The sequence below is a fragment of the Diadema antillarum genome, unplaced genomic scaffold, assembly GCF_040938485.1.
Source record: "Diadema antillarum isolate AM-2024a unplaced genomic scaffold, OU_Dant_1.0 scf00000120, whole genome shotgun sequence".
Classification (NCBI taxonomy): Eukaryota; Metazoa; Echinodermata; class Echinoidea; order Diadematoida; family Diadematidae; genus Diadema; species Diadema antillarum.
The window spans coordinates 1,109,201-1,122,930 of record NW_027271009.1 but is presented as its reverse complement, the minus strand read 5'-3'; positions in this window follow the sequence as shown (position 1 = coordinate 1,122,930).

Sequence of the window (13,730 nt, the reverse complement as noted above, 5' to 3'; positions counted from 1 at the left end):
TTGCAGTTGGCATCATTTTTCTAGTATTTTTGACTTGACGGAGATCTAATCATGTCAACTTCGGTTCGGTGAGTGGCGAGAAATTTTGTTTAAATAGAGTCTAGAGAGTCAGTGTATACATGTCTTTTTGCAATGATACATTGTAGCCGTACAATAGCAATGTCTAGACTTGTGATAGTCAGGATTACATCTAATGATTTAGGGTGCATTGGTGGCTCACCTCGTGATGTGTCAAATAGTTGTTGTATTTTCACATTCAAGAAACCTACCGTTCTCTTGACTTTTTAGTAACTGTGATGTGTGAATGTCACTTAACTTATTTGGATGAGCTGTGTTCCAGTGTCGTACATGTATAAATAATTAGATAGTAAGATATGTCACGTATGTGGAGGTTAGGGTATTATGTCCTAGTTTGATTGTGCTTTGCATCTTAGAGTTACTAGGGTTTTCAACATAATTTTAAACGTAGATCTGGTACGGCTTTATGATCAATTGTTGATTGTCATCATAATAATTATTATTTTTGTGACAGACTGGAAAGTGATGCTGAGACCATAACACTGCCCTCTGCCGACCAAGAGGCGACAGAGGTGCCGAGACAATCCGGCGATGCAGAAATTGCACAACCACCCAAGGGCACTGACCATCAAGAGGTAGGATAGGTGGTAGTGAGTTAATGAACGTATTGGTACATGAATGAATGGCTAGATAAATGAATATCTGGATTACTATAGACAAAATATAGATGGATGAATGACTCAATCGATGGAGGCCACATAGAAGGAATTGATGGATAGATGGACTAGTAGATGACTGGACTGACGAAGGTATATCCTCAACTAAATTAATCTATGAATGAATATATGGATAATGAATTAATAGACGAGGGATGTTCAAATATTTCCACATGTCAGATTTGGCAAATGCCTTAATGGCATGTGTCGTAATGAGACTGTCTGAAACTAATTTAGATTTGAAAATGATATCAGAAGAGCTAGGTAAGATGTAATGCTTCGTACTCTGTTATAAGGATGATTGATACGTGTTACTTAAAATCTTACATATTGATATTTATGATACCGTCCATCATTATACTGTATATTTCAGCCCTTCAAAGTCCTCGTGGAGGCAGCCAGGTCCATCAGCGGAGCGTCGGCCAACAGCTCCCCCGAGGATCTGGCGAAGGCACTCGGCGACTCCTGGCAGGCAAAGGAGGAGGAGATCGAACGACTCCGCGCTGAGCTCAGCCGGCTCTCCAACGAGCAGAACCACAGTGAGGCGCAGATCAAGGTAACCATGGCAACGCATCGTCATGTTTCTACAGAGTTGTAAAATCAACGTCGCGTAGTCCGATATGTGTATGTATGTATGTGCATGTGTACGTGTGTATATTTTGTGAATGCATGTAGTTATAGTCAAGAAAAATGGGTATCGGTGATAGTCGCATCATAATTTCATGTGTAGTTTGTTTGATATGAGGTGGTTATGTAATGTTATCGCCTGACAACTCCCTTACTCGCGTATGGTCTGTAAGAAGATCATGAACATTAATATTGTCAGTGTTTAGTCAGCTACTATCTATGGGAAGTTATCATTGCCAAATCATCACAACTGGAAACCGTATATTTTGCTTGACTAAACACACAAAAAAAGTAAATCAGAGAGGAGCTGATTTGATGACCTGATTTGATGACCTGATTTGATAGTCTTGTGATTGCGACAGATATTACTGTTTGATTAAAACGACATTACGTCTCTGTTAAGACTCCATTATCAAACACAAAGGGCAAATACTCATACAACCTTTGCTTTCGATTGCAGTATATATTTCTTTCTTCCACTTTTATAAGATTATCCCTGTCATGTTCATAATGGATCATTAAGGGGTTTTTTTTTTCTTTGTGTGCAAAAAAAAATAAAAAATCCATGATTGTAATCTTATTTGTGGAATAGCATTTAACTCAAATTAAACTGAAATAGTATCATCACCAATAATGCATTTACTACTACAGTTACAGGCATTATCATCACTATGCTCATATTGTTATTATCTGAAGTGTCATAATTCTCAATATTGCTACCTCAGTACTACTATTGCATCACCGTTCTCATAATTACATTCGTCCGCAATGACTTTCAGGCCTTGATCGGCGCAGCTAGCACCGTCAGCGATGCTACGGAGGAATCCACTCCGGAGGAGACAGTGGAGAAAATGAGGGAGGCCCGCTCCAATATCGACGCCTGGCACGCCAAATGTAAGGACAAGTGGCGAGCGAAGTTCCGGGCGCTGAAGATCGAGCTTCAGGGGAGGTTGAAGGTGAGCCTCACAAAATTACTTATTCATTTTTATTCATGCAGTCGTGTTGGTTTTTATTGGTTAAGGTTAATTATTATATCATACAAACTTAGCTAAAGAAGTTATAACAGCAGTGATTGGAATAGAAATGGCAGTAATACTTGTAAATATCAATTTCTCTTGTATATGCAAAAGTTACATCTCTATTTCATCTTTTTTTTTTGCATATGCAAATTTGTATCGTATACTTTTGTCGGAAATGAAATGAAAAAAATATATCATGCACGAGAAAAAGAATATTAAAGGTTTGAAAGTGTCCGCGTCTATATACGATTAGGGGTAGTATGTACATCCATTAATGTGAAAATAACTTAAACTGATCCACATATAATTACCCGAGCTGGAAGTCGAAATCGTCAGTCGATCTCACGGTCTAGTATCTATCCATCTCCTATCTGTTTATTATCACTGTAGAATCTAGTGATAAACATGATTATGTACAAAATTACAAATAAGTATACTTACCGAACTGATCAATCCATCAATTTATCTGTCTATGTCTGTGTGTCTACGTAAATGAGTACCTATTAATACCGATTTATCTATTTCTCTATCTATCCATATCTCTGTATCTATTTATAAATATTTCTCTCTGATACGTCCCTCTCTCTCCCTCTCTCTCCATCTCTCTCTCTCTTTCTCTCTCTCTCATTCTCTCTCCTCCACCTCATGCACCTTCTTGGTGGCAGACCCTAGCGGACCCAATCAGGCTGATCACCGGGAATGGAGCGGACCGAGAGTGGTGTGAACTTGCTGACGACCTCAAACAGACGTGGGACAAAGTTCAGAAGGAGAACGACGACTTAGAACTGGCCGTTCAGGTATAAACATTATACTCGAATTTGGTCAGTTTTATGAGATATAGATCTACAATCAGTAGATGGAAAGATGTAGTTATATATAGAGAGATTGTAGATGTGGTCCGGACTCCGTATCACATACGTTGCAATCTTGCTTACTATATAGAGTACTCAGTATACCGGTTGTATTCAATGATTTTATAAGAATTCATTTAGTACTTTGATTCGAATGTCCCGGCTATCAGTTTGTAGTCTATCATCATAAATGATTTTGATTCTCACTGTATAATAGTGAGCCTTTCTTTTAATAACTCATTGATTCCTTCACTTCCATCTATTCATTGTTATCCGATGATGCACTCAACTGCATAAGGTTGTTAATTATTTAATAAGGCATTTATCCCGCCCTCCCACTTTTCCACATGTACAGTATATCTAAATTGTTAATAACTATTTATGGCTGAGAAGTAACGTTTCATTTTGTAATTTTCCCGCTTACAATTGCAGGGCGCTTGTGAGAAAGTGGCGCGCCTGCAACTGGACTTTGATGCCCACACTCAGGAGCTCAAGGTTTGTGGACTTATGGCTGATAAAAAGAATTATCAACTAAAAGCTAATTATTCGTACTCAAACAACATAACGACAAAATCCGAACTTTTACGTGAACAAACAAAGTATTACTAAGAGGACTATACTCAAAAGGGAAAGGTTGTATTGTATATCCTAAGACGTTGTAAGAAAGATGTTGAGATTGCTATCAATATGAGCAAAGAGAGAATAAACAAGAATGAAGGAGGGACATCCATTTCATAAATGAAGATTGTATATGGATCTTTGTTTTCATAGGATATACATGAAGACTGTAGGCGCAGTATTATGTCCCTAAGATACAAGAGTGTGGAAACCATCTGAGCATTCATGTTAACTATATGACTTGATAATTAGATTATGGAATATTGGAATAGATTCAATATGATAGCTCGCTGAAAACGAAAAAGAGGGAAATTACAACGATGATCAGAGGGCTCCATTACTAAGACGTATTCCTTGCTACCAAATCTAAGGGAGGCAGCCATGTGAGTGGTGACAAAATAAACGGCGAATTTACTTGTGCTAAAAAAGTTGTAGGCCTATACGTTGTATTTTCTTGTAGAGGAATATTTTAAGATTCGAACAGATATGTACATTAGCCAAGTGCATCTTTACTTCTGTTGCAGTCTAGTAATCACAGCGACATTAATAAGACAAACTTGATTTAGTCTCATGGCAGCGATGCTCCCCTTCAAAGTAACATAGTTACTGCGCTATTATTATTATTATTACTGTTATTACTATTGCTTTTTGTATCATTATTATCATTATTATTATTATCATTATTACATCATTTTATATGTCATCCAGACTCTTGCAACGGACATTGGCGTTCGCCTCTCCCCTAACATCAAGCCATCGGCCATCGTCGGTGAGCTCAGCTCCGCCTTCAACGACCTCCAGAAAGTCGCTGATACCCGCGAACAACAGCGGATCAAGGCTCGCGACATGATTACATCGAATGAGGCAGAAATCCAGGTATAGCAGTAAAGCAAAGACAAATTACCGGATATTTCGATTGCCATGCAGTATCAATGCGGAGTTTCAAATGCACACTATACAAGCGTTATATAGCTACATACATAAGTGATACACATGATCACCATTATATCTTTTATCATCATCTCTGTATTTCAAAATGTAACTAAGCATAACAAAAAATGATACACATGTATCACCGTTATATTATTACTATCATCATCACCATCATTAACTGTGATGAAAATTGACCGAAACAATCACAGATCATGCGCTATGGACCATGCTGAATGTTTGACCTGAAAATATTTATGTTATCACAGTTTGACCTTTCGAAAGCATTTCGGTTTCGTTCCCAGTCTTCCACCATGAAGATACAAAAAAACTAGCCCATTTTGTGTGAAAGAGCTATGAGACACATACCATCAAAGGCATTAAAACAGAACAGACACAAGGACATGCAATAATCAAACCGGAGGAAACTATACGAATCAACATCTTTCTGTGATGGTCTTTAGATTTACTTTAATTTTCTTAATCTTCGCTTATCTGCTTATTAACCTGGACTGTTGCGTGCCCTCATCTCTAGTCATTAATGTTCTTTAAATCTCCACCAATTCAATCACCATTTACCATCCATTTTCATCCCAATTTACTGTCTATCTTAACCCCCATATACCAATCATTCTAATCCCCATTTACCATTCATTTTTAATCTCAATTTACCATCCTTTTTAATCTCTTTTTACTATCCATCTTAATTCCCATTTACCATCTCACGTTTGCTGCTGTCTCAGGACCTCAAGAGGAAGGTCGAAGCCTTAACAACCTCCCTGGAAGAGTTGAGTGACCTTTCGGAAAAGAAGCGGATCAAGAAGGGGCGGAGGATGCGCTTCCGTTGGCGACGGAAGACCTCGGACTCAAACAACGTAATGTTTTGTGTTTATCTGTTTTCAGTACAATAAGGATCCTCTATTTGGTAACTCAGGAGAAATGAACGATTTATTCACTCATCACTTTGCTACTTTACATTGTTGCTCTGCATAAAAGTATAACTGGACAAGAAATAAGCTTTCAGAGTGTGCATGACTGTACCAAGAATTTTATTGTGATCCTGAGCTTGGCAACGTGAGAAAAACTGATCGAAATGATAATCATTTCCTATATATTATGTTATTGTTTTGGTCTGCAATTTAACCTCTGTTTTATACCTTAATTCAAAGTGTGTGCGACTGCTTTATTCTAGCTTTCACTTTGAATATCAACGTGGCAATGCAAAAGGAATTAGACAGTAATATATTCGTTGGCAATGTACCATTGATATGCGACTGAAATGTCAGTGAGACCTTAAGCAGTTTTCGATTCTATCTGGCGATAGGTCTTTTGAATGTTATTTTTTACTGCTTTTTCGATCGAAAGGAAAGCGAGATATGGTAATTCCTTTGTTACCACAAAGGATTTAAAGGTTATAGTAACCAATAGCTACACTGCTCGTATAAAACACAACCAATTCCAGTGGCGCATCTATAGGGAAAACGGCGCCCGGGGCAAGCGCGAAAATTACGCCCCTAATTTCTGAAAAAGTGTTCAACCCCAACCCCATCCCGGTAGGGACTTAAAAAAAAAATCCACATGATATATGCTTTTTCAAGCACTTCAAAGGGGTCTCAAATTTTGGCGAGCGAGCGCAGCGAGCGAGCCGAAAATTAGTGTATTTCAGCTTACAAAACATGGAATTGTCATTTTTTGGTTATCTTATCTTCTTTTTTTATATAAATCCTGGTGAGTGAGCGCAGCGAGCGAGCTGAAAAATTATGTATTTCAGCTTACAAAACATGCAATTCTTGTCATTTTTTGCTGACTAAATCTAACAATTCTAATCAAGATATAGTGACGGCCTTATAGATAACGATTTATACAAACAAACTGAGGACTTGAACAAAATACCCTAAATCAGTACGAGCGATTGAGCCATAATTTGTATATTTCCGCGTCATCATCACGTTTTGTTCTTATCTCTTTTTTTTATAGATGTTGGCGAGCGAGCGCAGCGAGTGAGCCGAAAATTATTGTATTTCAGCTTGCAAAACATGGAATTCTTGTCATTTTTTGGTTATCTTATCTTCTTTTTTATATATAAATCCTGGCGAGCGAGCCGAAAATTTTTGTATTTTAGCTTACAAAACATGGAATTCTTGTGTGAACACAATAAACATTGTCATTTTGTCCGCGTCATCATCATGTTTTGTTTTTATCTTGTTTGATTTGGTTTTCTACCCTCCCCCTCCCCTGCTCACTCCCCCCTCCCCCCCCCCCCCCCCCCCCCCCGGGGCGAGGTTTGTTTGTTTGTTTGTTTGTTTTTTCTTCTTCATTTTTCCGATGTTTTTTTTTTTTTTTTTTGGGGGGGGGGGGGGCGCCCCAAAGAGTGACGCCCGGGGCACGTGCCCCCTTGCCCCCCCCCCCCCCCCGATACGCCACTGACCAATTCTGACTGCATGACGCCTGATGATGTGGGTAACACAACAACAAAATTAAACTTCCTTTAACATATTTGAGATTGATTCATTTTCCTCCTATTCGTCCTTTTATTTTATAACAGCCTGTAGACGTCTCCAAGCTACAAGATGACCTCGTCCGGAAGAACGCCAAGATCAGGTCATTATCACTAACGTAATCTAGGCCAAATCATTAACCATTATATCATAACGTTTACTGATATATCTTCACGGGCAGAAAATGCACTCGGGGGGGGGGGGGCACTCTCAGCATTGGTTAACAGTGGTCATAAAGTAACTGCGAAATTCGCAATGAAGGGAGACCACAGAAAGATAGCCGTGTAGTTCAGTAAATTACCATTCTGTTATACAACATTACTAAACTGTATCACTGCAATCATCAATCTATGATTAATCACAGTCAGTCATTCAGTTGTCAGGGTTATCCTCTCATAATTTTTTTTTTCTTAATCATACTCTCATTATCATTACCATGATGATCACTGAAGCAGTGATAACTTCATTATTATTGATAATCGTCATAGCAAACATGTGTCATGTATATCCATTACTATACCAGTAACTATTATGACTGTCGTCATCCAGTGTCATTAATCGTAATCATCATTGTGATTGCTATCGGGATATCTGCAGTCTTCTGGAAGGACAGATGACTGGAATGGCAGAAGACCTTAAGGTGGTGGAGAAGGCGGGAGAGAAGGTCCGGGACAGACTGGATCAGGTGGAGAAGTCCCGGAATGGACTGCGGGATCAGATTAAACGCCTCGAGTTTGACAACACGAGGAAGGAGCGGCTAATCCAAGATCTCAGGGACCTCGTAAATGTGTAAGTATACTAAAACATTCCTGCATGCGATTCACATGCTCAATCTCCACCTGGCAATTAAGAGACAACCCAGTGTTACCAGCTAAACCTGAAATTGCTTGTCCTGGACTGGTAGTTGCCGTGCTGGTTTAAAAACATATCCTAATAGACTTTAAACTATATTTATGCCTTTCTTTTTAAGAGAGGTCCGTCATATTCCGGTATTAACGCAATGAAAATTCATGTTTGAAAATGGTGGTCAACGGGCAGGCCAGTTACGCAAAACACTCACGCTCTTTAATATTAGTCATTACAATGGACAGCTATGCATCCTCAACAAACACACTAAAAACCTTACTCATTATCCATGACTACGAAAATACTCAAGGTTTTCTCCTAATGGAAAACATCAAATTTCTTTACGTGAATTTGGGAGCCGAATCAAAATGTGCGTATGATCTATAGCTAACACATATTGAGCTACACGCTCCATGGTTCACATGTATTGTGAGATAATTCATGTGTAAAATGGAGTTTGCATATTATTTTGATAAGTAGCGTGAATACCAAACACGACGTTAATGGTCTGGCATTCCTAAATGATCGTCGACAGAAGTGTGTTTAACATCAGCAGCATAAATTGGACAGAGTTAAGTAGTAATAAGAACTGTTTGCAAGAATCTTCAGCTTATTGAAGGAGGAAGACTTAATCAGAAGAAGAAGAAGAACTAAAACTCCCCTAGAAATAAATTGCTTTCACATTAACTTTCAGAACGTTTGAGTGTCAGGCGTTGGGTGACAATTCTAAACAGCCATTATACAAGTACACGTAGATACTCAGGATGTGATTGCCTATATTAATATAGTCAACCACACATTACTCATTTGACTGCAGCAAGGGAGTTGAGTATCATACTGGACGAATCACTTGATAAGTTTGACAAGAAAAACTATGGAAAAGCCGAAATGGATTCCTCTCCATTGCTAAGCTGATAATGCTTTGCAAGTAGTAGAGTTTACCAGAAAATGACAAAATGACAGAAAATGACAGAAAACAAAAATGACGTCTTGTCGATAAACTACTGACCATTGGATTCTCTGTTCACTCAATCCATATTCAGACCGTTATCATGAGATAATTTTTTTTTAATGCAAAATATCGCAATGCCATCACTAAACAGCCTCTTATCACATTGTACCATTTTTTTCATTTACTCAGCCTGAAGACGAATTGCGTGGACCAGAAGGCAATCGCTTCGTTCCGCATCACCAACACCGTGGATCACGTAACCATCGCCACCGTGCCCAGTAGTGTTCAATGCAAGAAAATCTCGACAATGGACATCATCCCTTTCAAGGGCCGAGGGCAGGCGGGTCAACTCCGCAAGTTGAAGGTGCTGGGAAAGGGAACATACGGAAAGGTGTTCCTCGGTCGCTACGCGCCAACAGCCGAGCCCGTTGCCATCAAACAGCTCCAGCGCGAGCTCCCCACTGTGAAGTGCAATAGGATTGAGGAGAAGCGCTGGATAAAGGGCGTGGTTCTGAAGGAATCCACCGTGCAGCAGCTGGTATCGGGCTCGCCCTACTTCCCAAAGATGATAGGCGTCGTCATCCTGGAAGGTATCCCCTGCACTGTGTCGGAGTTCGTTGGGAACAAGCGTACCGGAAAGGCATTTCCCCTTTACTCAGCCCTCTCACGCAAAGGACCAAAACCAAAGCTCTCGTCGAAGTCCATGCTCCACGTGTGTGAGGATATCATCAGGGGACTCATGGAGCTTCATAAGCACGGACTGCTGCATAACGATGTCAAGTGTAATAACGTCCTGCTCGAGAAACGCTCCCAGCGCTGGCACGGTGTCATCATCGACTTCGGTCTTTGCAGCGCCACGTCCTACTCGAGTCAAAGAGACTTCGGGTCTCGTGCCAAGAGCGAGTACAAAGCGGGACGCGGCCTTTTCTTCCTCGCCCCCGAAGTCGTGCTCAAGGGCGAGCGTTACTCCGTACTCTCCGACATCTTCTCCCTGGGCATCCTGTTCGAGACCATCGTGGACAGGAGGGATCTTCACGACCTCACGGAGCTCGCCCTGACGTGCCGAGACGCCAATCCGCTGAAGAGGCCGCACACCATGAGCGAGATTTTGCAGAAGATCGAGAACATCCGGTCTTCCATCTAATCGGCGCCGGCTAGGGAAGGGTAAAGCATGCTGCGTGGCAGGTGTCTCTTATTGTCATCAACAACTCAGCAGCATACTTACAGTCCTCCTCCCCTTCCCGAAGCCGATAAAGTAAAGTATAACATCAGACTTGCGACATGAGGAGTACTACAGCCACCAGAAAAACAGAGTTTCTCCATTGGCACCATCAATCCAGCCTCTGATGATACCACAGACAGCAAAACCATTTTGATGTCGCCTTGTCGGATAGTGACAATGACATCATCCTGCAGTGGAGCTGAGGGTAATGGAGGCGGAGTAAAGTCGTAATGTGACATCACACACGCAGGAACGTATATACAGAGATAGAGACACTATCAAGAAATAAATTTATAGACCACTGTACAGTGAGGAAACCATTTAACATCAGGCAGATGGTCTTACAGTCATTCTGATACTACAATACATGGTAATCAAGTATCAGACATCATTCAAACGTGACCGGTGAGCGATGATGACATCTGCATAGTATTGGAGATGATTAGTCAGGAGCTATACACCATCACAGCACTACCATGTCTGGAAAGGAATGAAAAAACTCTGTTGCTATGAGACATGGGTCGTGTCATCCCGCCGAAGAACAGAGGATGATTTTGCCATTGACAGAGAAAAAGTACAACAACTTATCCAGACACAAAGATTTGTGTTGTATGCAAAATTATGTCAACAACTGACATATAAGTCCTCTAAATCAACGCTTGCTGCAAAATCCTTTCACGGTGGGATATAGCGACGCACTACCACATTTTGAAAGATGGCAGTCACTAAAGAATTGATCGGACATTGTATGAATAAGATCAATGCAATAAGTGAGCACATGCCAGGACGTTGATTAACGACGCTTAGAAGATGATAAACTTATAAGTACAGGAAGATTAAACTGCGTCCAGCAACTTCAGCCAACTACTGTGGAATCCGCAGCCTAAATCGAAACAAATTACTTTGCCACAACGGATATAAACAACAAAAGGCAGAATGATTGGTATATCAAAGACTCACAGGAGCAACAACAGAATGGAGGCAGTACATGAAAAAAAAGATCAACTAGCAGAAAATATTACCAAACAACTGGGGGAAGATTGAAAGTGCACGCCGTATAGGCAGAAGTACGGTCTTCAGCAAGCTACAAACATTGTCAAAAGCAGCAATCAATGACACTTACTATGGCAAAACGAGTGGAACTGATAATAGAGGATACTACTATATACAGGCAGGTGACAGGTGGCAAAAATAACAAGCATGCCACATGTAGACGCCGGCAACAAGTCCATCGTGGGAAAATTAGGGTTACGCCAAATGCAGAATTAAGTAGGAAAACTGAACAATGTGACTACTGCCTAAATGAAGGACATTCAAAGAACGGGCAAGCAGCATCCCGGCAAAATAACAGATATGAGGCAGAGGCGATGAGCATGCTAAAAAAAAAAATAGCTGGTAAAGACAATGGCAATATGTTCACACGAACAATGCCCATGATGGTACAACGAAAATCTTGGACTAAATCTGCAGAAATAATGAAGAAATCAGCAGAAACCAGCATACACGGCATGGAAGCACAGTTACAATGATCATGATGATCATGCCTTTAAAAGCAACGAGAACGGCAAATTAAGGCAAATGCAACGTATCTACAAGGGGAACGCAGCAATTACAAGTACAAGGAGATTGAAGTACAACTTTTAACAACTTTAACCAACTATTATGGAATACGCAGCCTAAACCGAAACAAACCTTTTTGCAATCAGAGATATGAACAAAGGCAAAGGCAGAATATTGTTATGCCAAAGCATTACAAGAGCAGCAACGGGATGGAGGCAGCAAAAACGCAACAAAATGAAACTGTCAACAAACAAGTGGCGGTGTAGAATTAAAGAGGACGCCGTATTAATAGGCAGAGGTACAGTCATCAGCAAGCTATCAAGCAGCAATCACTGAGACTTACTATGGCGAAACGAACTGATAACAGCAAAGACTACCACGTGGCAGAAAATAACAAGAATGTCACATGCAGACACTGGCAACAAATCCATCGTGACAGAAATGACGGGCACGTCAACGCAGAAATCAATTAGAAAAAATTGAAAAATCTGACTATTATAAAACTGCCTAAATGAAGGACACTTAAAGAACGGGAAAGCAGCAGCCCGGCAAATTTAAGGAAGGGTAATGAACATGCTACAAGAAATAGCCGGTAAAGAAAATGGCAACATGTTTACATGAACAATGCCAACGATGTTGCAAGGAAAATCTTGGACTAAAGCTGCAGAAATGATGAAGAAACCAGCAGCAAAACCGGCAGCACACATGGGATGGAGGCACAAGTTATACTGATCATGCCTTAAAAAGCAACGAGAACGTCAAATTAAGGCAAATGCAATGGTTCTCGGGAAAAGCAGCAATTATTACTTCAGTACACGGAGATTGAACTACGGCTAGCAACATTGACCCACTAGTATGAAATACGCAGCCCAAACCGAAACAAATCTTTTTCCAATAAGAGATATAAACAAATGCTAAGGCAAAATAATTGTTATGTCAAAGCATCGCCGGAGCAACAACGGAATGGAGGCAATAATAAAAAAGTACAACAAAAAGAAACTGTTAACAAACATTTGGCTGCAAAATTAAAGAGGACGCCGTATTAGAAGGCAGAAATAAGTCATCAGCAAGCTACAAGCAGCAATCATTGAGAGTTACTGTGCAAAACGAGTGAGCCCGCCACGAACTGATAACAGCAAAGACTACTATAGGTGGCAGAAAATATCAAAAATGTCACATGCAGACGCCGGCAACAAATCGATCGTGGCAGAAATGCGACGGGCCCGCCATCAAATGCAGAAATGAAGTATATAAAACTGAATAATCTGACTATTGGTATCATACTGCCTAAATGAAGAACATTCAAGGAACGGGAAAGGAGCATCAGGCAAACGACAGATTTGAGGCAGAGGTGATGAGCATGCTATACAAGAAATAGCAGGTAACGACAATGACAACATGTTCACGCGAAGATGCCAACAATGCTTCAAAGAAAATCTTGGACTAAAGCTGCAGAAAAGAAGAAACCATGCAGTATAGCAGAAACCAGCACACAAGGCGAAAGTGATAATGAACTAATGAACTTTAAAGCAACGAAGACGGCAAATTAGGCAAATACAACGAATCTACACGGGGAAAGCAGTAATTACGAGATGGTCGCACAAACGGCTAAGAGCAAGCCAAAATAGGAGATCAGCTAGCATCCAACGAATTCGGCAGAAACAAATTGCGAAAAACAGAATATCAATCACTACCATGATCTTAGCATGTACTGGATGGGGATGCCGCATATGAAACCAGTTACGACTACATGGATACAAGAAAGGAAAAATTAGCATGCCGCTGGCAGAAAACAGTAATGCCTTGCAGGAGACAGATGTACCAGAAAGAAATGGAAATCGACCCCCCCCCCCCCCAAAAAAAAAAAAAAAAA